The sequence below is a fragment of the Amblyomma maculatum genome, chromosome 11, assembly GCF_055883805.1.
Source record: "Amblyomma maculatum isolate TAMU_Amacu chromosome 11, ASM5588380v1, whole genome shotgun sequence".
In the NCBI taxonomy this organism is placed as follows: Eukaryota; Metazoa; Arthropoda; class Arachnida; order Ixodida; family Ixodidae; genus Amblyomma; species Amblyomma maculatum.
This window is the reverse complement of record NC_139354.1, coordinates 160,643,225-160,666,428: the sequence shown is the minus strand read 5'-3', so window position 1 is coordinate 160,666,428 and position 23,204 is coordinate 160,643,225. Positions and strand designations below refer to the sequence as shown.

The window sequence follows — 23,204 nt, the reverse complement described above, 5'->3', positions numbered from 1 at the left end:
TTCGCAGCTGTGAAGTTGGGAAGTATATATCAGATTGCCGCTAAGGCTACTATTTACGCCGCAGGCGCTAAGGCTGCCATAAGCGCCATGGAGGTAATGTAACGCCAGCTGGAAGACAGGTAAATTCTCAGCTGTGAAGTTCGGAAGTATATATCAGAGATTGCCGCTAAGGCTGCCATAAGCGCCATCGAGGTAATGTAACGCCAGCTGGAAGACAGGTAAATTCGCAGCTGCGAAGTTCGGAAGTATATATCAAAGCCCGCCGCTAAGGCTACTATGTGCGTCGCAGCCGCTAAGGCTGCTATAAGCGCCATCGAGGTTATGTAACGCCAGCTGGAAGACATGTAAATTCGCAGCTGCGAAGTTCGGAAGTATATATCAGAGCCCACCGCTAAGGCTACTATGTGCGTCGCAGCCGCTAAGGCTGCTATAAGCGCCATCGAGGTTATGTAACGCCAGCTGGAAGACAGGTAAATTCGCAGCTGTGAAGTTCGGAAGTATATATCAGAGATTGCCGCTAAGGCTGCCATAAGCGCCATCGAGGTAATGTAACGCCAGCTGGAAGACAGGTAAATTCGCAGCTGCGAAGTTCGGAAGTATATATCAGAGCCCACCGCTAAGGCTACTATGTGCGTCGCAGCCGCTAAGGCTGCTATAAGCGCCATCGAGGTTATGTAACGCCAGCTGGAAGACAGGTAAATTCGCAGCTGCGAAGTTCGGAAGTATATATCAAAGCCCGCCGCTAAGGCTACTATGTGCGTCGCAGCCGCTAAGGCTGCTATAAGCGCCATCGAGGTTATGTAACGCCAGCTGGAAGACAGGTAAATTCGCAGCTGCGAAGTTCGGAAGTATATATCAGAGATTGCCGCTAAGGCTGCCATAAGCGCCATCGAGGTAATGTAACGCCAGCTGGAAGACAGGTAAATTCGCAGCTGCGAAGTTCGGAAGTATATATCAAAGCCCGCCGCTAAGGCTACTATGTGCGTCGCAGCCGCTAAGGCTGCTATAAGCGCCATCGAGGTTATGTAACGCCAGCTGGAAGACAGGTAAATTCGCAGCTGCGAAGTTCGGAAGTATATATCAGAGATTGCCGCTAAGGCTGCCATAAGCGCCATCGAGGTAATGTAACGCCAGCTGGAAGACAGGTAAATTCGCAGCTGTGAAGTTCGGAAGTATATATCAGAGATTGCCGCTAGGGCTACTATGTACGTCGCAGCCGCTAAGGCTGCCATAAGCGCCATCGAGGTAATGTAACGCCAGCTGGAAGACAGGTAAATTCGCAGCTGTGAAGTTCGGAAGTATATATCATAGATTGCCGCTAAGGCTACTATGTACGTCGCAGCCGCTAAGGCTGCTATAAGCGCCATCGAGGTTATGTAACGCCAGCTGGAAGACAGGTAAATTCGCAGCTGTGAAGTTGGGAAGTATATATCAGATTGCCGCTAAGGCTACTATTTACGCCGCAGGCGCTAAGGCTGCCATAAGCGCCATGGAGGTAATGTAACGCCAGCTGGAAGACAGGTAAATTCTCAGCTGTGAAGTTCGGAAGTATATATCAGAGATTGCCGCTAAGGCTGCCATAAGCGCCATCGAGGTAATGTAACGCCAGCTGGAAGACAGGTAAATTCGCAGCTGCGAAGTTCGGAAGTATATATCAAAGCCCGCCGCTAAGGCTACTATGTGCGTCGCAGCCGCTAAGGCTGCTATAAGCGCCATCGAGGTTATGTAACGCCAGCTGGAAGACAGGTAAATTCGCAGCTGCGAAGTTCGGAAGTATATATCAGAGCCCACCGCTAAGGCTACTATGTGCGTCGCAGCCGCTAAGGCTGCTATAAGCGCCATCGAGGTTATGTAACGCCAGCTGGAAGACAGGTAAATTCGCAGCTGTGAAGTTCGGAAGTATATATCAGAGATTGCCGCTAAGGCTGCCATAAGCGCCATCGAGGTAATGTAACGCCAGCTGGAAGACAGGTAAATTCGCAGCTGCGAAGTTCGGAAGTATATATCAGAGCCCACCGCTAAGGCTACTATGTGCGTCGCAGCCGCTAACGCTGCCATAAGCGTCGTCGATGTTATGTAATGCCAGCTGGAACCAAAGCAAAGTAAAAAAATTGGCCGTAAAATAATTTGGCCGTCGAGGTTATGTAACCCCAGACGGAACCGAAGCAAAATTTAAAAAAAAGTTGGCAACGCCAGCCGGAAGACAGGTAAGGCTACTATAAGCGCCTTCGAGGTAATGTAACGCCAGCCGGAACAGAAGCGAAATAAAAAAAAAATGGCCGTAAAATAAAAATTTGGCTGTCGAGGTTATGTAACGTCAGCCGAAAAACAGGCGGGCCGAGGTAACGGTTATTGTGTAACGGCAATCGCGGTATTTGAGAGCAGCTGAAAGGAGGAAAACAATGCCAAGAATAGCCCGAAGAAAAAAAAAACTTTCACAGAACGCGTTGTCGAAATTAGCAGCCGCCAACGGTCATAGCGAGCGCTATTTTGCAGCGGCAAGCGCGGTATTGCAAGAGTGGGATTGCGAGGAGGAAAGTTCCGAGGACGTGAGTGAGGGAGCGCTGCACGGAGTGCTTTTTTCTCGCCAGGCTTGCAATGGAGATGAATAAAACCGAATGGGTCCTTGCTCCTACTCTTTTTAAGTAAATCAGTTGGCTGCAGTAGGTATAGTTTTATTGTATTTATTTCTTTCAAGATTGGTGGCTACGTGAAATATACAAGACTTCGCGACACTCGTTAAAATAAACAATGCAGCCCTCACAATTATTACTGCCAGTATTTAAATGGTATAATTATGTTGTGCACAACATAAATCTACAAGCGAACCGAAACTCTGAATGTAGTGTAATAAGGGCAATTGCATATAATATGGTTACATATGGCACAACTATACAGACAATTATAGCTGCTTTGGGACACGACGATGAAGTAAAACTGCAGATCTGAAAGAGAAATAAACTATATTTCTTCAAATACCAGTTTTGTCCTAATGGGGTCAGCTTAGGTGCAAGCCTGAAACGCGTTCTGTGACACGATCGACGATGTTTCTGTTGATGGGCTGATTTCCGTGCAAACGCACCGCTACGAATCACTTCGGACGTAATGTCACTTTGCTCAATTTTATGAGAAAATATGAAAACGGAAAACAAGCTGTAAATATATTTTCGCGGACATTTATTGCAGCAGCAGTGAGGTATATATATATATATATATATATATATATATATATATATATATATATATATATATATATATATATATATATATATTGCCACGTGCCTAGCGCCGCGCGACAGCCGTGTTTGGTGCCGACGACGACGAAGCGGTTGTTGTTGGCACGAGCGGCGCGCTGGTGCTGGACTCTGTGATCGGAACAAGCCGACCTTATTCTCTGGTCCTTGGCTACGTGTACCTTCACGGCTCCCTGTGACTTCAGTCGTGACACTAGTCGGTTCGGTCAGACGGCGGTAGTGTGGAGATGGAATTCAGCGGCCGAGCGTACTGGCTGCATCGCTGCTGTAGCAGTTTCTCCATGATCACAGCTTCAGCCAGAAACGCCGCGACGGTGGTGGGCGGGTTCCGCACGAGGCCGGAAAAAAGCTGGCCTTTGACTCCGTGCATCAGGTGCCGCACCTTCTCCTCACTCATGGACGGGTCGGCGCGATGGCAAAGGCGCATGACGTCTTCAACGTACATTGCGACCCCTTCGTTCTGATGCTGAACTCGAGAGGTCAGGGCACGCTCGGCATTCTCTCGGCGGTCACTGTTGGCGTACGTACCGGGGAGCTGGTTTCGGAAGGCCGGCCACGTAGAGAATGTGGCCTCGCGGTTCTCGAACCATGTCCGAGCAGCGTCTTCAAGGCTGAAGTAGACGTTCCGCATTTTCGCAGCGTCGTCCCAGCCGTTAAACGTCTCTTAAAGTGTTTTTCTCTCTCTCTCTCTCGCGACCCTTTCGTAGTGAGCTAGCCAGTCCTCGACGTCTTCAGACTGCTCACCGTGAAATGGTTTAGGGGTACGTGGGGTCTGAAGGATGAGACAGGACGAAGGGGTGGAAGGGACAGTCATGGGGCGGTGTCGTTGCCACAGCTAGGGTCTCTTCGTCAAGAGCGAAGGCCTCGGGGCGCAAGCCTCGGAGCCGTCGGCTGGTACGATGAACAGGAGTGGTCACGAGAGGCGGCCGCGTAGGATCGTCCGCAGGAGAAGGGATCATCGATGGCACCTCCACCAGTGTCACGACTGAAGTCACAGGGAGCCGTGAAGGTACACGTAGCCGAGGACCAGAGAATAAGGTCGGCTTGTCGTTCCGATCGCAAAGTCCAGCACCAGCGCGCCGCTCGTGCCAACAACAACCGCTTCGTCGTCGTCGGCACCAAACACGGCTGTCGCGCGGCGCTAGGCACGTGGCAATATAACCAAAATCTTGTTCCTTATACGCTATAGAAATGCATGCATGTAAAATTTTTGCGCATAGCCTTTGATGGCATTACAAAAAAAAAAAATAGAAAGATACGTGTAAATTATATTTTTATCTTGACAGTGCACACGAGTGAGAACATACATGGCAACCGTAAGTAACAATTGGCACTGGTGCAAGTTTAGCTGCTTCGGAGGGAGTCACTAGTAATGAGAGCTGGGATACTTGGATACTTGGAGCTTGCACTCAACTTATTCTTAAAATGCTCGAGATCGTCGGTGAGTGCCACATCTGCTGGCTTCCTCTCGGATGATGTAGTTGGAATGAATTTTGGCGAGGTGGAACGCCCACTTTGCATGACTGGTTAATGCGATGAAACATAGGTGCGTGGAATGAGGAAAGCATTTTTCAAAACAGGATTCAAATTCTTAAGACAGAGTCGTGAAATTTTTCGGCGCAGTGAAAGTAATGGTAGTGACAAAGTGCTTTTCGTTTGTGTGGCACTTGATGTAGGGCCACAGTCATCAAGGATAAAACGAGCGGCACGGTTCTGAACAGCTTCCAAAGCAGATATAAGTGACTTCGCTCGAGGGTCCCATATTGACGCGGCGTGTTCAAGCTTCGAACGAACCAGTGTCTTATACAGAAGGAGTTTCAAGTGGGTGCATTAGAAAAGTTTCTTCTTATGTAACCGAGCATGCGGTTAGCGTTTCCAATAATGTAGGTGATATGCTGGTTCCAGGATAAGTTTGATGTGAGATGTACACAGAGGTATTTGTACGAGATAACTGTTGATGCTGGTGGCGAGACGCCTTGACGGGAAAATCGCATGGCTTTGCATTTTGATGTGTTTAAAACCATTTTCCATTTAATGCACCAGTCAGTAATACAATTAAGATCTGCTTGCAATGGCATCATTAGTGTTTTTGATTTCACGGTACAGTATGCAATCATCTGCAAAAAGTTTAATTGAGGAATTTGTATTGTTAGGCAGATCATCAATGCACACAAGGAATAACGAAGGTCCCAGTACCGATCCTTGTGGTACCCCAGACGTAACCGGCATAAAAGAGGATCGTTAATGTAGACAAACTGCGAGCGATTAGTTAAAAAACAACGAATTCATGTTAGAACATTTGGGTCGATATGAAGATGAGCAAGCTTATACAACAGCGGACTATGGGACACCTTATCGAAAGCCCTGCAAAAATCTAAAAAAAATGACGTCGACCACTGAACCTTTATCAAGAATGGAATGAATTTCGTTGCTAAACGATAATAATTGTGTTTCACGGGAAAACTGCTACCTCAAACCATGTTGTGTAGGTGTGAAAAACGAAAATGATTCAAGAAAATTAGCTAACTGCATTATTTTACAGGAAATGGAAGTTAATGATATTGGACGATAATTAAGGGGTGAATGTATGTCGCCATATTTATGGAGTGGAATCACTTTAGTTTCCATTCGTGTGGCATATCTCCTGTTTGAAGCGACTGTTCACGTATTTTCAGTATTCTTAAAGACTTTGGTGTTAATGTTATCAGGCCCGCAAGAAGAGGAGGTTTACAAATTGGTAATTATGTTAATAATGGCGTCATAACTAAACCTGACAGGGTCCATTGGATTAATGTGAGTACTTGAAAACGCTGCACTAAAGGTCTCATTAAAGATGCCAGCGACGTCAGTGCTTGGAATAGTGTTTGATAGAGAGTCAACAAGGGATACAAGTGATCGTTGATTGACACTACTCCAAACTTTTTTTTTTTATTGTTCGTTAGGAGCGTCGGCAACGTCACATTAAAATAGTAGTGTTTCGATTCCTTTAAAGACTTCTTGTAACTGTTGACAATTTTCCTGTAACAGTTGACGCTTTCCAAAAGACTTAGCTTTGCGGAAAAGCCTCCTTTTTTTGTTTGCCAGTCGTTCTAATGAGCTGTTATACCATGGACACTGCCGGTTGGTTAAAAGCTTTTTTCGAGGAATATACAAGTCGACCAGCTCGCAAAGCCTGTCTCTGAAAAGGTGCCAATTGGTATTTACGGATCTTTCATTGACATTTGCCAGAAATTCGTCAAGGAAGTCTTCAAGTGCTTTATTGGTCGCAGTGTAATTTCCCTTAGCATAATCATATATTAGTTTTATATTGTTATACGACGTTCAACATGACATGTAATAAAGAATAATCGCTTATACCTGATAAGTAGGCAATATTAGATACAGCATCAGGGGCTGTTGTTAGCAACAAGTCTAATATATTGGAAGTTGAAGATGGTGACCCTCGTAGGCTGCGTGATTACCTGTGTTAAGCAAAAGTCTGAACAAACATTTAAAAAGTTAGACAATTCTGACGGAGAGTTGGTTGCGGTATACGGAACGCTAGACCAGGTAATATTAGGGTAATTAAAATCACCAAATAAAAAAAAACAGGAAAATTGGGAAACACACCGCGCTTAGCGTGTCATGAATTAGGTCACTGGAAAAACCAATCCCAGTGGACGGTAGCATGCACAAAATACAAGTTTCAGTCGAGATCATAAAAACTCCAGTGACGTAGGAATATCAAGGCTATCAAGATGGTCCGAGACGGCAACACCTCGTGAGACTGCGCGATCACAGCGAAATATGGAGTAGCGCTTTTCGGTAGCGAGGATTTCGGTGCTTCTAACACAATCATTCCGTTAGGACAATAATGTCGGCCGATGTGGTATCGAGGAAAGGTCATCACGATTTCGCACAACACTGCGTATATTGGTGAATAGTACTGAAATTCCAAAGATCGGCCGCGCACGTGGACGGAAGCAGCCAGCTATCTCGAACAATCAGAACCACCCGCGGCACTAGAATCAACACGTGAGGTAGTAGCATGCACGCTAGTTTGTTCACAAATTTTATCACTTTCAGCACAATAGGTGTAGCATTTCTTGTTTAATCACCTTACGTGTCTCAGTTTAAAGCGCGTGTTAGGCGCAGTTTCCTTCGCAAATTCCACCAGTTTTTTTCTAGCATGCCTTGTAGATGGACTAAAATCTTCAGACATACAAACGTCTGAATCTTTCAGTTTAGACTGAGCGTTTAGCAGCATTTCTTTTGTTTTGTAGTTGGAAAAATTTGCCATTATTAGGGTCTGCAATGCCGATTCGGTGGGCCCGGGCGATATCAGTACTAGAAATGGTAATTGACATTTCTTGCTGTATTGCATTACAATTTTTTCTTCTGATTGCAACCATGTTTCGGTGCCTCCAGCGCCTTCAGATATACCGAAAAATAAGAGGTTATCTCTGCGGGATCTATCTTCGAGATCATTCATTCGGGCCCTTAATGAGTAATTTTCTTTGGCTAGGCATTCAGCAGTTGCTTGCATTCAGGTCCTGACGGAAGGATTCAAGACCGGTCTCAACAGTAGTAAGCCGGTTTGAAATATCAGTAACCTTCACGTCTTATTCCTCTTGGTTGCATTTCTGAGTTCAATATTTCAATGTTTGTTGAGCTGATTCCTCCAGAAGGGCACCGCTGTTAGATTCGGCTTTTGAGTGCTCCTACGAGGGGCCAGAGTTTAATTCAACGTCTCCGGACAAGAGCAATTTGAGCACACAGTAACACTGGTACACATTTTCTAACAGCGCTTGTGGGCAAGGGAGCATAACGAGGCAGACATTATTTGAACGCAGTGGATGAAACTGGACTAACCTGTAGGATGAAAAAACGAAACACATTGGTGAACCACATCGTGTCCCATGCCGGTGGCGACGCCATTTATATCTTCTGCGATGGTTGACGGGGCAAAAATCTTGCGAAGCGGTGATCAACTGCGTCATGAAAGCATATATATATAAGAACTGCATGGTTAATCTGTTGGACGGGCGACATACAACCTATATCGCACGAGCTGCGAGCATATCGACAATATATCGCTCAGTCGATGCTTTAAAAAATCAGAGAGACTTGGTGCCAGTGCAGAATAAGTTACTTTTTTTATTTATTCAGGGATACCCCGCTTCGCTCGAGGGCGTACAAGTAAAGGGGGGGGGGGGGGGGGGGTTACAACTTGGAATAGAACCGATCTTCATTAGTACAGCACACATGGTCACGAGACAAATCATTCCACTCTGATATGGTTCTGACAAAAAATGAGTTAAAAGTTCGTTCTAGTCCGGTATTCGCAAATTTTCAGGTCATGATCAGTTCTTCTAGACACGTAATGCGGTTGTTTAAAATAAATCTTTATTAATGCCAGTCCTGCTATGATAAATTCTAAAAAACAATTTCAATCGCAATTTCCTTCGACGAGTCGACAGCGCTTCTCCAGTTCTCTTTTCATTTCAGTGCAGCTCTCACCTCGATTTTACTGCCCATGAACGAACCTTGCTGCTCTGTTCTGTGCTCTCTCTATTTTGTCTATAAAGGTTTTTTGATGAGGGCCCACACACAACAAGCATATTCAAGGATCGGTGTAACGTAAGACAGATAAGCGGTGTTTTCCAGGGTACGAGGTGAAGATTTCAGGTTCCGTTGAATGATGTTTTGAGTTTTGGCGGCCTTTGAAACTACTTCACTCACATGGGCATTCCAGGAACAATCTGACGAAAATGTCACACCCAGATATTTATACATCGATTGGCGATTAATAACATCAGTATTCAAATAGTAACGTCTGCATTCCTCTCATTCCCCTTCCCCAGTGCAGGGTAGCAAACCGGAAGCTTTCCTGGTTAACCTCTCTGCCTTCTCTCTCTTTCTCTCTCTCTGCAGTTTCTTTTTTTTTTTTTTTTCGTGAAGGACAGATGGACACATTTGTTTATATTTAGTTCCATTTTCCACTTCTTACACCAAGCAACAATTTTCGCTATATCAGTCTGCAAATCTGGGAATCCTGTTCAGTTTTGATTTTTCTGTATAGGCAACCTGCAATGGAGTTTGCCGAGACTTGTGGTGCCACCTGGCGGCCGACGGGAGCTAATACTGAGGCGGCGCAGAAGCAGACGCCGTATATGTTGCGGCCGCTGTGTTCCTTCTGCGTTCGCTTTTTGTTATGCCAGTAAGTGTGATTTACTCATTTAGTGACCTCGGTAGTCTCGTGCGTTGCTTCGACCACTACGAATGTGAACAAGAATAAAAATAAGCGCAGGGGCGGCGAGAAAGACTGCCACAATCACGAAGGAAACCTAAGCGTACCGCTTGCTGGGAGAACCTGAGGAGAATGATGAGAGAAGGAGGTAGGGACTGCGAGAGAGTAATGTAACTGAAATTCGTTTTGTTATGGGGCCATTGGCGTACAGACGCCAAGAAGCTAAAATAAGACGATCGCCCGTGAGCGGAGGAAACCGTATAAACTTCTGACTCGGGGAGTCGCACGATGGCTGGGGCCCACTACTCAGTATGCGCTCCGCGCTGTAAAATCTGGCGTGTACTGGTATATGCTGTGCAAGATCGAGTGGCATTGTCCCTTTAAAGGAGGTAGCGCCAGAAAAGCAACAAAGCTGCGCAGCCGCAGCATCGTATTCCAACGGCATTTCAACGGAGGCGAAATAAAAAAAAAAAAAAAAAAAAAAAAAAAACAAATGTTCGTGGATCTGTGAACCGGATTTCTAAAGCGGGGTCTATTCGGAACCACAAAGCCAAAATATGTTCAAAACTTCCGATTACAGATTTGAATAAACATATTTATCTGTAAATTAGTTATTAAGGTGCTGAAAAAGTCGAAGTGACGGAGTGTAGAGGCCCGTGATACTGTTGAGAATGGAACTTCGTTCTATCATTCCGCGCCATACATTTCTTACACCGACTGCTGAAGCTGCTCAAGAGTTTCTTGTCCCAGACGATAGACTGTTTCATCATTAGTAGCAACAGTAAAAAATGCTAACTCTTAACGACCTCCTTTATGAAAGCTTTGCCGTTGAGTGCCAGCATTACCCGCCGGCTTTCCCCAAGCTTGAGCTTGAGGTACGGAGGTACAAAATGCATGCCAGAGCTTTATTTTTCCAACGGTGTAGGAGGCCCCCTATTCCCCGCCCCCGGCACGCGCAGTTTTCGTTGATGACGCGCGCTACAACCGCACAGTGCTTGCAATCGCCACGACATCCGTAACGGGTACCGCACCACGCCTCCTGTAACCTCCGCGGCACTGTCGAAAGGTGCACCACAAACAAAGGTGTTCGTCATGATATTAAACTCTGAAGCGAAACCGCGAGGAAATTATTATGCTGCTGTATCAAAAAGCAAGAACAAAAAAAAGAAGAAACGGCGATCAATCTCTTCTCAGGTTCTCTCTGCACTTTCAATGTTTGGGTATGAGGTGTGAACGCAATAGGTAAATGAAAAGCTACGTTTACAACATTTTTCATTCATTTAATAATTTCTTAATTCATCATCACATATCGGACTGGTGCCCTTAGAGAATAAATTTCGTTACCAAAAAAAAAAAAATGTTCCGTCTACACACGCGAAATTCAAAGCTGTGCGCGCGGGTGTTCCGTCGCGAGCGGCGCGCACTTCAAGGTGACTTCGACACCGTTCACGTTCTAGACATGGCCATTCTCGAACAGGCGGTGTCCTTTCGCCAGTATTGGTTTTCGCAAGTAGCTCTGAAGACATTCGATTGCCTTAAAACTACAGAAAATGAAAGTCGAGATGCTTCCAGCCGTACAACGCGAACGCAACCCAACCGCGCCGGACGCCTCAGTTTATTCGGCGCCGCCTGGCCACTGCAGGTTGCCTATATAATGCAGTCGCCGGCAAATAAGCGTAGTCGCGAAGATATACCGGTATGAATGCCATTAATATAAACCAAAAATAATAACGGCCCTAAGACGGAGTGACCTCAACAGTAGGGGAAAAAGCTCCGTTTAATACGACGAATTGTCCACGCTGGGACAGGTAATTGGCGATCCAGTTCCTGGTTAATATTTAATACGTGAAGTTTGTGAAGAAGCAATGGGTGACACACCGTGTCGAATGCTTTACGAAAATAAAAATTGTCAGTTTTCATCTACCTCCGATGCTAAGTCATGGTAAAACTATTAGTTGTGTAGTACAGGACAATCCCTTACGAAAACAATGTTGTTCATCAATTAGCAATCTGTATTCTAATAAATGTTTCATTATTTCCTTGTACAGAATATGCTCCAATATTTTGCAACAGATAGATACTAATGAGATAGGCCTGTTGTTGTTTACCTCTTTTTTAGAACCACCCTTATGAATAGGAACTACATGTGCCATTTTTCATTCAGCTGGTAGCCAGTGGAAAGAGATAAAGGAGGCAGCCCACGCACAGCGCCTCAGTATGCGGGGAGAAATGCCTTCTGGTGCCTCAGTTTCATCTATATTTCTTAACAATGATTCAGTACCATTCACGCTAATCTCTACAGGTGGCATCGGTGGCGCAGCACACACACACATCGGAAAATCGGAGTGAAATACGGAATGAAAAAAGTTATTCAAGAAAGACGCCTTCAGATAAGACCTCGTTGTTGTGATAAATTTATCTTATTCCAGTCGCATCAGAACCACAGCTTTTCACTTATTTCCAAAACAATTTGGGACTGGTATTCATGTTATCATTCAGTCGGCTGAAGTACTGTTCCTTCGCAGTGATTATTTTAGATTGATATTCATTAGTTACCTCGATTAACTTGTTATACTGATAACTACTTTGTGTCCTTTTGTATGCAATATATACACGTCTTCTTTTCCTGATTAGTCTCAAGATACTAGGAGTCACCCATGGCTTCTTGCACTTTTTCAGCCTGGTTGACTCGATACTCGGCACATACTTCTCTGTCACTTTTTGTTTGAACAGTGACCACATTTGTTCAACGTCAGCATTTTCGGAAACACAGCCAAACACAGACAAGTGACTAAACAGCTGTTGAGGAATGGCAGAATAATCGCCCCTATCAAATAAGAATACCTTCCTCGATTGAGGGGCCTTGTTTCGTTTGGCTGCATATTTAATGCTAGCCCTGACAGCTGGGTGGTCACTAATGCCAGGAATGCAAGTGACAGAGTCTATTAAATTAGGCGAATTAAAAAGTAAGAGATCGAAAATGTTGCTGTTGCGCGTTGGCCTCATCACATATTGGGTGAAGCCAAACGTGTCAATAATGTTTTTCATTTCAAAGTTTTCGCGAGAACCAGTAATAGTTACACATGTTCCATTAGACCAGTTCAAGTCCGGTAGATTAAAATCGTCGGCAAGAATTATCTCTTCCGACGTTTTAGAAATAATCTCGTAAAGTCGCTGCAATGTAAGTGCATCGGAATTTGGTGGGCGGTAAAATGCTCCAGCAATAAATTTAGCCTTATCAGGACCAGACTGATTCAACGTCTTCATGTCCAATATCTAACAAGGATGTCGGTAAAGATAGCAGAAACACCCCTCCGCCTTTTCGTCACCTATCATTACGATAAGCGGTAAAGTGCTTAGGGAACACCTATCAGTGATGGACGGGTTCAGCCATGATTCCGTTCGAAACACGATGTCAGCCTTCAAAGATTCAATCAGACCTGATAATTCATCTACCTTGTGCACTATGCTTCTGCAGTTTATGACAACAGCTGTTAGATTGTGTGAGCCGATTTGACAACAGGATGTCACTTCGTTAGGACTGGAACAACTTCCTCTTTGTCTGTATCCCAGGTGAAGGCCTTACCATCAACAATCAGCTTGTCAAACCTTAGTTTAATCTATACTGCTGCTGTCAGTTATTTCTGTTTTGGAATTGTCTTCCTTCGTCCCTGTAAGTTTTTTTTCTTCGCGTTGTTCTGCACAAAGGAAGCTTCTGTGCTCTTCCTGTGCTAAGCTGGGCGTGAATAAGGACAAACGAGGCAGGGACCTCACTGAAGCCTCAGAGATAAAGAATTTCCATAATCTTTTTCGGATATCTCGTACCCATGGTGCGTAATCCTGATCTACACTATAAACAGACCCTTTGAATTTTTTTGCGTTTTTAAGGACATCCCTTTTTTCCTTGTCCGAGAAAAATCGACCGTGTGAACTTGTCGTTATATCGACCGACTTGATGCGCTCTTTGAACTGTCTTCAAGTCGATATTAAGCTGTGCCCGGCTTCTGACTGATCCCATGTTCCGTCCTTGTCGTCTTTGACACCATAAAAAACAAGGTTCTGCCTTCGACTTCTATTTTCAAGGTCGATGCTTCTTTTTTTGCAGGTCCCTAACATCTTTCATGACTTGTTTAACTGCTTTCCCTTGTTCCTCTACAGCCTCGTTAAGTGAAACAATCTTTCACTCAGCAGTTCCCAATTTACTATTTATTTCGCTGAGCATAGCCTCATGCTCAGCAAATTGAGCTTCAATGTCATTCAGCTTATTCATGATCGTGTTCTGACCAGCCTGTAAACTTTGGAGCAATTCCAATTCAGACTCGCTGAGGGGGCCAGGGTTGCGCTCCACATCACCGGAAAGTAACAATATCCGGTTAGCAAAGAAACGAAATCCCCTATGGAGTAAGCGTTCCCTCAGTCGTTTACAATCAGATCAAACACATGCCGTTATGGGAGGAGCCGGCAACGCACTCAATAGTATGCGTACTTGAAAGGGATAATAATTACTAACCTGCACCAAAAGGTGAATGAGCCTCATGTCGGCCAGCGTGCTGGCTCCAAATCCCCCGAAGGCATGCAGACGCTTGGTTAAGTAGGGTAGTCCGTGGTCATGTGATGTATCGCGCTCGGTATCTTCCGGCATATCAGCAGCGATACAACTCGTATCACTGAGGCGCTTATCGTCGATGGCGGCTGGCTCATCCAGGCAGTATCTTGGACGCGCGTGGCATGTTGTTGCTGCTGAAAACGGTTTGAGAAGAAACAGTGCCGCCCCTTGACCGATCGTGACGGTTTCCAGCGCAGTTCCAAATACGGCAGCAACCTGCAGAGCCAAAAGATGCATGAGCCTCATGTCGGCTAGCGTGCCGGCTTGTGCGGCGAAACTGACTTATCTTTCCCCGTCTCGGGATACAGAAAACATGTTAATGATTCTTTCTAAAACACTGCGAAGTTTTTGAAACGATAGAGAAGGAATGTTAATACTCAGACCATCACTGACAACTAGATAAAAAATTATTGCCTACTTTATATTCATGTAGTCTTTAAATTCCAGCGCGGAAGGCCTCAAATCCTTGTAAAATACAACTGGGGGGACTAAGACCTCCGAGCCCTGACTTAGATTTAAGCCCTGACAGGCACAGGCAAACACTCCATAATTAACGCATTAAAGGTAAAAGTCGTGTGCGATCGACCTACGTTTAGCGAAGTGTACAGTGGTACAACTTTATCACATAATATGACATCCTCTCGGTTCAGTTTAGTTCGGTCCGACACTTCGTGACCCTATGGACCATATCACGCCACGCTTTCCGGTCTCTCACTATCTTCCTAACATCACATAACTTCATCCGCAGCGCCTCGAGGATGCCATCTAACCATCGCGTTCGCTGCCTACCCCTTCTTCGGTGACCCTCAACCTTTCCCAACATCAAATCTTTCTCCAGCAACTCCTCTCTTCTCATCAGATGACCAAAGTAGCTGAGCTTTAACTTTGGAATTTGACCCTCCAATGAGCAGTCAGAGTTTATGGTCGACAATATCGACTGATATGATCTTCTGGCAGTCCAAGGAACTCTCAAGAGTCTCCACCAGCACCACAATTAAAACGCGTCAATTCTTCGGCGGTCAGCCTTCTTCACAGTCCAACTCTCTCATCCATGCATCACAACTGGAAAGACCAGAGCACGAGTTATACGGATCTTGGTTGGCAGTGTAATGTCTCTGCTCTTTACTAGGCGGTCAAGGCAAGCCATGGCTCTCTTTCCCAGAAGCAGGCGTCTTATAATTTCATGGCTGCAGTGTCCTTCCGGGATAATCTTGGAGCCCAAGAAGAGAAAATCTGTCACAGCTTCCACTTCTTGTTCCTTGATGCTCAAGGATTTGATAGGGCAAGACGCTATGATCTTTGTCTTTTTAATTTTTAATGTTCAGTTTAAGCCCAAACTTCTCACTCTCTTGTACGCACATCAGAAGTCTCTTGAGTTCCACTTCACTTTCTGCCATTAAAGTGGTATCATCCGCACATCTAAGGTTGTTGATATGTTTTCCAGCAATCTTCACTCCAGCTGAAGACTCGCCCAGACTGGCCTTCTTCATGATGCACTCAGCATATATAGGTTAAATAGGCAGGGCGACAGCATGCAGCCTTGCCTCACTCCTTTCTCAATCTGAAACCAATCAGTAAGACCATGCCCAGTTCTGACTGTGGCCTTTTGCCCTTCATACAGGTTCCTGAAGAGACAAATGAGGTGAATTGAAACTCCCATCTCTTGGAGAGCTTGCCATAATCTGCTGTGATCTACGCAGTCAAACGCTTTCGCATAATCAATAACGCCGAAGTAGATGGGTTTCTGCATGGAACTCTCTTGCTTTTTCCATGATGCAGCGAAGATTGGCAATCAGGTCTCTAGTTCCTCTGCTCTTGCGAAACCCAGCTTGCACGTCCGGAAGCTCCCGATCCACATGCTGCTGCAGCCTACTTAGAAGGATTTACAACATCACCTTGCTAGCATGCGAAATAAGCGCGATCGTGCGATAGTTGGAACAATCTTTGGCACTGCCTTTCTTTGGAATGGGGATGTAAACTGACCTCCAATCCTGTGGTCACTGCAAGGTTCTCGAAATTTGCTGACATAAGGTATGTACAACGTTAACAGCGTCATCGTTAAAGTTTTGAAGCAACTCAGCTGGAATGCCATCAATTCCGCTACCTTTGTTCTTAGCAAGGTTGGCTAACGCCCATTCAACTTCACTCCTCAGGATGCCCGGCTCGAGATCAGTAACCACAACCGTCTTATGTTGGGTTTGCACATTCGGGTCCTTCTTGTACAGTTCTTGCCACCTCTTCTTTATCTCTGAGGCTTCAGTGAGGTCCCTGCCTCGTTTGTTCTTATTCACGCCCAGCTTAGCACAGGAAGAGCACAGAAGCTTCCTTTGTGTAGAACAACGCGAAGAAAGAAAAAACTTACAGGGACGATCGAAGGAAGCTCAACAAGACGAGCGCTGACTTTCAACTGACAAGTTTACTGCATGCTTGCATCAATATATGAACACGTTCACACAATAAAAGAAACAAGAACAAATGAGCAATACACCAGAAAATGTTAGATATGCAAGAGAAACATGTGTCATCCAGAATTTCACAACGCATAACTTTCTCGTGTTCATAAATCTTACTTCACGTTCCGATAACGCTATAGACAGGCTGCTGATACAAATTTCCTTTATCCTGTTGATTTCTTTTGCTTCTAAAATTTCACTAACTGTCTAGTCATTATGCCTATTGATTATTTTTGCTTCATTTATTCCTCTAGAAAGGGCTGGCAAGCGTCGCTTTTACAGTACCTGCAGTGTATGCACATAGTTTCTTTTACCGTACCAAAAACATTGTGATGGTCCATTAGTCTTTCGTTAATACAACATCCCGTCTGTCCGACATAATGTTTTCCACGTGACAGTGAAACAGAGTCCACCATCCCCTTTTGGCAAACCACATAAGGGTCTTTGTGTTTTATGGTACAGCCCTGACAAATGCTTCTCGTAAAATTAACTTTTTTGCACATTTTCCCTAATTTATGGGAGCCGAAAGCACAACTTTCACACCTGCCAGATTTCCTATACATTTTAGTCTATGCGAGAGGTGATGAATGTACGGAATGACCGCTATCTTTTCTTTTGTCCGCTGGTTTATGGCTGAGCTCTCCAAGGATATCCTGCGTTTTGAAGCCGTCGAGTTTGACAGATGAAACTATCTTAATTAGAATGGATGCATGATTTTCTTAAAGCATTAATATAGCATAATTTCACTAATTTCGAATATGAGGACTCGAAGGAAAGCAACGGCGCGCGGTTCGTATGTCCAACACGTGTGATTAGGCTTGAAATTCAGTTTAAGATCTAGAAAGCTGATCCTGTGGCCATTCACTGGTTAATCTGGAAGCCAGACATGCCTCACCTTTGCCTTGTGTTCCATCCCGGTGTACTGTAGCGCTGCGACTACGCAGTCCCGCCGAAGGAATGCTACTCCAGCTACATCACCTGTCGTCGCCCCAGACCCGCACTCATGCTCTGTCGCACCATCCCCGGAACCACTTTTCTGCGCACCCTCTCCACGCATTACATCACCGCATAAAAGCCTCCCCGTAATCAGCAGGTAAGCCACTCTTTACGCAAAGCGAACTGGTTATGCTGCTCTTGCAATTGAATGTGCACATGTGCTAATCGCTTCGGCAGGGGTGATAAGGGCAACAGTAGTGACGAAATATAAAGCCGCTTTTAAATGAAAGCTATCCGTGCGTGGCTGACAAATAACACGGAGCTAGTTGGTACATATTTTTAAGGAATAACAGCGCGGAGACGAAGGAACACCTGCGCCAGAGAAGTTCCAAAAGGTGCTGAAGCTCGGACCGAAGTTTTGTTTTCAGCCTACGCTCAACAAAGAGGAAAAACTGGCAGGTCCATCTCGCGTCATGCCCGGCAAGAGGAGCGGCCTAGGTGCGTGGTAGAATGTGTTGAAGCTCTTAAAGAGACTCGGGGCGTAACTATGAAAAATGGTAGCTTTGCACCATTTCTGCATTCCGAAAAGTTAAAGAGGGGTATTTTGTTATTTGCCCAGAAATTGTGTTCAAGGAAAAAGCTAGTGAAGCTATTGCAAAGAACTTTAAACAATTGCCTCAATGTAAAACAGAAAAAGCGTGAAGCGTTGCGGATGCTGGGGGAAATGAATCTAGCTGCACTTCAGTCTTCAGTTAAGAATGCAAAAGAGGTCAGTTTGGATGTATTTTTTTTTTCGGTGAAAACACACAAGCCTGATTTTCCTTTTCGCTGCATTGTTACTGAACGCGCTACTTGGCAGTACGAAGTTTCGAGTTTTTTACAGAAAAATCTTGGTTCTGTCACCATTGACGATCCGTTCCTAGTGTCTAATTCTCTGGGTGTTGTTGATTATTTCAAGTCTCATAATCCCGGTTTGTGCAGTGTGTTCAGTATAGACGTTCAGGACTAGTTTTATTCCCTCCCGCACAATAGCCTACTTCAGTTTGTTAGCAAATGTATACACGATGATAACGATGAAGAAGAATTCATTTCAAAATGCGGAATTTCTGTGGGGGCTTTTTTGAAACTTTTGTCGTTTTATCTTGGGTCCACCTTTGTTGAATGGGAAGACTGTATATACTCAGAAAAAGGGGGTATGCATTGGCTCAAAGGTGGCTCCGGTACTAAGCAACATCTTTCTTAGCTATGTAGATAAAGCCATTGTAAGTAACCTGTCGGTCAAAACAAAACGCATCTTCAGGTACGTCGATGATTACCTTGTTTTTGTGGATCCCGGTGACTTCAATAGGCAGCTCATTGACGTGTTAAAGGTTTTTGAGTACAGTGGACACGGCCTTACATTCACCTTTCAAAAGCCTAATGGGAATGAGCTGCAATTTTTAGATATTAGACTGGAAATGAAGCCGGATCATGTGTGCTGGTCCTTTCTGCAAAGATCTGAAAAGCCTTTACTTAGTTATTATTCCGCGCATTCCAAGATTGTAAAATGTGGTATAGCTGTTTCTTGTTTAGGTGCCGCCATTTATAAGTCATGTGTACATGCTATCAGTGACAGTTTTAATCGACAGGTTCAAAGACTAAGAACAGCGGGGTTTCCGGATGATACCATAGTTCTTGCATGCAGCAAGATACTAAAAAGGATGAAATCGTGCGGTAGACAAGAATCGCCTCAGCATTCCCAAAAACAGAAAAATAAAATTGCAGTCCTGCCGTATATTCACCAAATGTCTCACCGTTTGAAGCAAGTAGGTAGCAAATATGGAGTAGATGTTCTTTTTTCTGCCCCCAAAAAGCTGGAAAAAATATGCGCCGTGGTTGAAGCAAAATCTAGGGAAGATGAAAAGAAACAAAGAAAAATGAAAAGAGGGTGCCAGATAAAGCATGACTTGAGGTTTGTCGGTTGCGCAGAAGGCGTTATGTATGAAGTGCCTTTTACATGCGGGAAGACCTACATAGGTCAAACGGGAAGGTGCTTAAATACCCGCTTACGTGACCACAACACTTCATTGAAGGGCGCCCCATCCTCAAATCTTGCTCTGCATTACAGGAACTGTCCGCTTAACAACCAACTGAATTGTTCTAAAAATTCATGTGTTCCCCTTTTTAATGAAACAAAAATTCTGTACAAACACAAAGATAAACTAACAAGGGAAATCAGTGAAGCCTTTAATATTCATAAAAATCATGACTCCTGTGTAAGCACCCCTTCTGTATCTGTTCATGACTGTGAACTAATGTATCTTGATTCAAAAGACTGAAGTATCTGTTTGGCGATTGGTGTCGCACATGCGTTATTGGTTGTGAAAAGAGTATATTTTGCGTGTTTATTTCTAATAAACTGCAGTTGATAGTACAGCGCAGGTGTTGTCTCCTTCCTTGTCCTTCGTCTCCGCGCTGTTATTCCTTAAAAATTAAAATAAGGCTGACAAAAATTGAAGACGACTGCGCTTCATTGAGCACGCTCAAAGCCCAGCTTGATAACGTCCAGTGTCTGGCTGAAAACAATTCGCAAAAAATAGAATATATGATGCATAGAGTAGATGACGCTGAAGACCGTGCCCATCGATCTAACCTTGTGTTTTTGGCCTTAAAGGGGCCCAAAACAGCCATAGCAATACAGTTTCCCTATGTGAAAGAATGTCGATGTAAGATAACCTTCCCGCAAAAATTTTTTAAATGCGGCATTTGGAAGCACAGTTATTTGCAATCAAATTTTGAATATATGCGCCTTCGCGGCTTTCCTCCTCTTTTCAACTTTTTATCGCGCGCAAAGGCTGGCCCTCCTCCAAGGCCTCGCCCACTGACACGTCACAACTGACGCATCTGCGCTTTTACTTATTTTGCTTAGCGCCGCACGCCGCAACTTCCGTTTTGTCGCGCTTGCTTGCCGACGCGCCGCCGGGGGCCTCTTGTCGTCTGCTTCATCGTCATCGCCCTTCGGCACGAACTCGCAAGTTTTGTTGCCACGCTATACATCCCTGGCGTTGACCTCACCTTTGATTTTCTGTTACGTCGTGTGCGCGACGGGTGCAGGACAGTTTTGGGCTAGACTGGTCGCTCTCTTGAATTCGCGAATGCAGTTATCGAAGCGCTGAATTGTTGTTGACGGGACATGAGCGGGAGGTTGTTACAGTGTGCAGTCCCTGGCTGCGAAGGTATTGCTAGTGACGGGAGGAAAAAAATTCTGCATCAAGTGCTTAAAAACGCCAACCTCCGGAAACAGTGGCTACAGCTCATCGGATAGCCAGCATCGGTGAACAAAGCGTTTATCTACGTTTGCTTTACCAGGATATGTGGTTCGCGATTGGGGGATCCCAACAAGACTGAGTCTGCGTGAAGGAACGGTACCAACGCTGTTTCTTCCAACCCTGCCGGTAAGTGTAAAATGAAAAGATTGTGATAATATTAGCTTTAGACGCGTTATCACAGTAGTGTGGAATTTTTTTTTAACTCAGGCGATCTTGCTCGGCGTTGTGGCATGCATATAGCAAGATTTGTCATGATCACTGTGAACTACACTGCTCAAAATAAACCAGTGGCGAGCTTACGATGGGATTTTATTTTTTAATGTTACGCTAGTCGACCCCACGCACCAATGCACCCATATAAGCCGTATACTATCATCGTCGGGGTTCAGCAGCGGATTCTTCAACGGCGTGTACTTATGGGGGTCGAATCCCTTCTCGGTACTCATTAGCCGAAGTCGCTTTTCGAGCTCGGGGTCCATAATATCCGTACCGCAGCAAGGGCATGAGATGTTAGCGAAAGACTAGAAATTCAGAATCGAGATCGCAGAGAGCGGTCTTCCGGGCGTTGCGGAGGGAAACTCTCTCGTGCACCTTGCCCGAACCGCCCGAACCTTGAAACCTTCGTGTTTAGGCTCCTCTTGCGTTTGACTATACGATGCCCCTTCGTGAAAGATAACGATCGATTGTAAAGAAAAGGAAGGGGATGAGGAGAAGGGGACTGCGTAGTTGTGCGCTGTGGTGTAGTTTGTCAGCCGCGGTTCGGCGTCAGCTGACTGCAACGGAGAACGCGCGCGCCGACAGGAAGTGAACAAACTCTGTTCGGTGCCCGATTATTATCGCAGCATGACTCCCGCCCTGTAGCATTTTTTTTTTCGTTTTTTTTTTTTTTTTTTTTTTTACGCCATGTGGTGTTTGTACAGAGCGCACTCTGAAATGTCGCGCGAATGGAGCCGCGTCCAAGTTCACCAACCGAGACAGCCAGGAAAGAAACACGTGAAACCGAGATGGGCGTTGATAAGAAGAAAGAGAAGAAAGAAGGGACACTGTCAGGAATGAAGAGATGGAAACAGAAAAAAAAAAAAAAGTGCCAAGAGGCTTTACCCTTCAGCAAAAAGGGGGAGGGGGGGGGGGAGATAAACCGCAACAAGGGAAGAGGACTTCTCCAAATGGCTCACCGACAGCAATAAGAGCAGGAGCCTTCTCCGGTTCCTAACGGAAAATAATTTGCACGGGTTCTTATAATATGCCTTATGGCAAGCTTGCATAATAAAAAAAGAAAAAACAGCGCGCATGCAGTGACGTCGCAAGCATGCACGTAGCAGCGTTGCACAGAGGAGAAGGAGGATTGGCAAAAGTCGAAGGAAAGAACGCGCCAACTTTCGAATGGGATGGTGGGAGCTGCACTTCGCGTAGACGTGTATTATTGCGTTCAAATGTGTATCGCAGCATAATCTAGCGACTGAGATAGTTTGTGAGGAGTGCTCGGGAGGTGTTTGTGGGCCCCTTTAAAAACATCGACCGCGAAACGTGGGTGGAGTCAGAAAAGCTGATAATTGATCTCTGCTGCACTAACCTCAATGTTTCAATCGCGCCGATTGACATAGAAAGGGCACAAAGACTTGGCCGGTACGACGAGAACAAAGATAGACCAATCATTTCAAGGTCAAGGAACAAGTCCTCACTAATGCAACGAAACTAAAAGGACTACAGCCTTCCTGAAGACTATTCCCCAAATACCCGCCTAATCCGTAAGAAACTCATCCGATTTGCAAAAACCCAGCCAGGAAAATTCACTCTCGACACAAGACGATGAAAATAGGAAATACTACATATATATTCAATCACGAGTCACAACAGGTAATACCTATTAACACGCGTGATCGCACAAGCAACTCCCCGTAGCATTCAGCCAGTTCCCATCATTGTTCGCTACCTCATTCAATCTCGTTTCTGTACACTAACATCCGAAGCCTTCTGCCAAAACGCGATGCAAGTCTCATTGACACCACTGGGTGCAACATTGTCGTACTAACTGAAACCTGGTTAAATGAATCAATACACAATAACGAAGTACATCCCATATTTCCAAATTTTGATGTTTTCCGCTGCGACCATGTTGGCAAACGAGGCGGGGGTGTCTTAGTAGCCACACACCGCAACCTTCAGTGCTGCAACTTAAATGTAGAGTCCTCTCTCGAAATATTATTTATCTGCTCAAATGCCTCGTTTCCGCCAACAGTGATCTGCGCTTGCTACCGCCCCCCCGGTAGTGACATTTCGTTCGTTCCCCAGTGCCCTTCAACTTCGAAACTCTCACAGGCTTCTATTTTCATACTAAACGATTTTAACTTCCCCGCAATACTGGTCTAACCCAACTCAGTCGTCTCCAAATTCTTCAGAGTGTGATTTTATCAACAC

At 45.1% G+C, this 23,204-nt stretch overlaps 1 long non-coding RNA gene across 1 annotated transcript in view; it reads right to left on the bottom strand.

Annotated features, from left to right (window-relative positions):
- Positions 1 to 4,306: 4,306 nt before the first annotated feature.
- Positions 4,307 to 23,204, bottom strand: part of LOC146175296 (uncharacterized) — a 63,855-nt gene continuing 44,957 nt past the window's right edge. Inside the window, exons 2-3 of the long non-coding RNA XR_014702201.1 lie at positions 13,994 to 14,305; positions 4,307 to 8,224 (exon numbers count right to left, since the gene is read on the bottom strand). This is a non-coding gene — a long non-coding RNA (uncharacterized LOC146175296). The remainder of the gene's footprint in view (positions 8,225 to 13,993; positions 14,306 to 23,204) is intronic.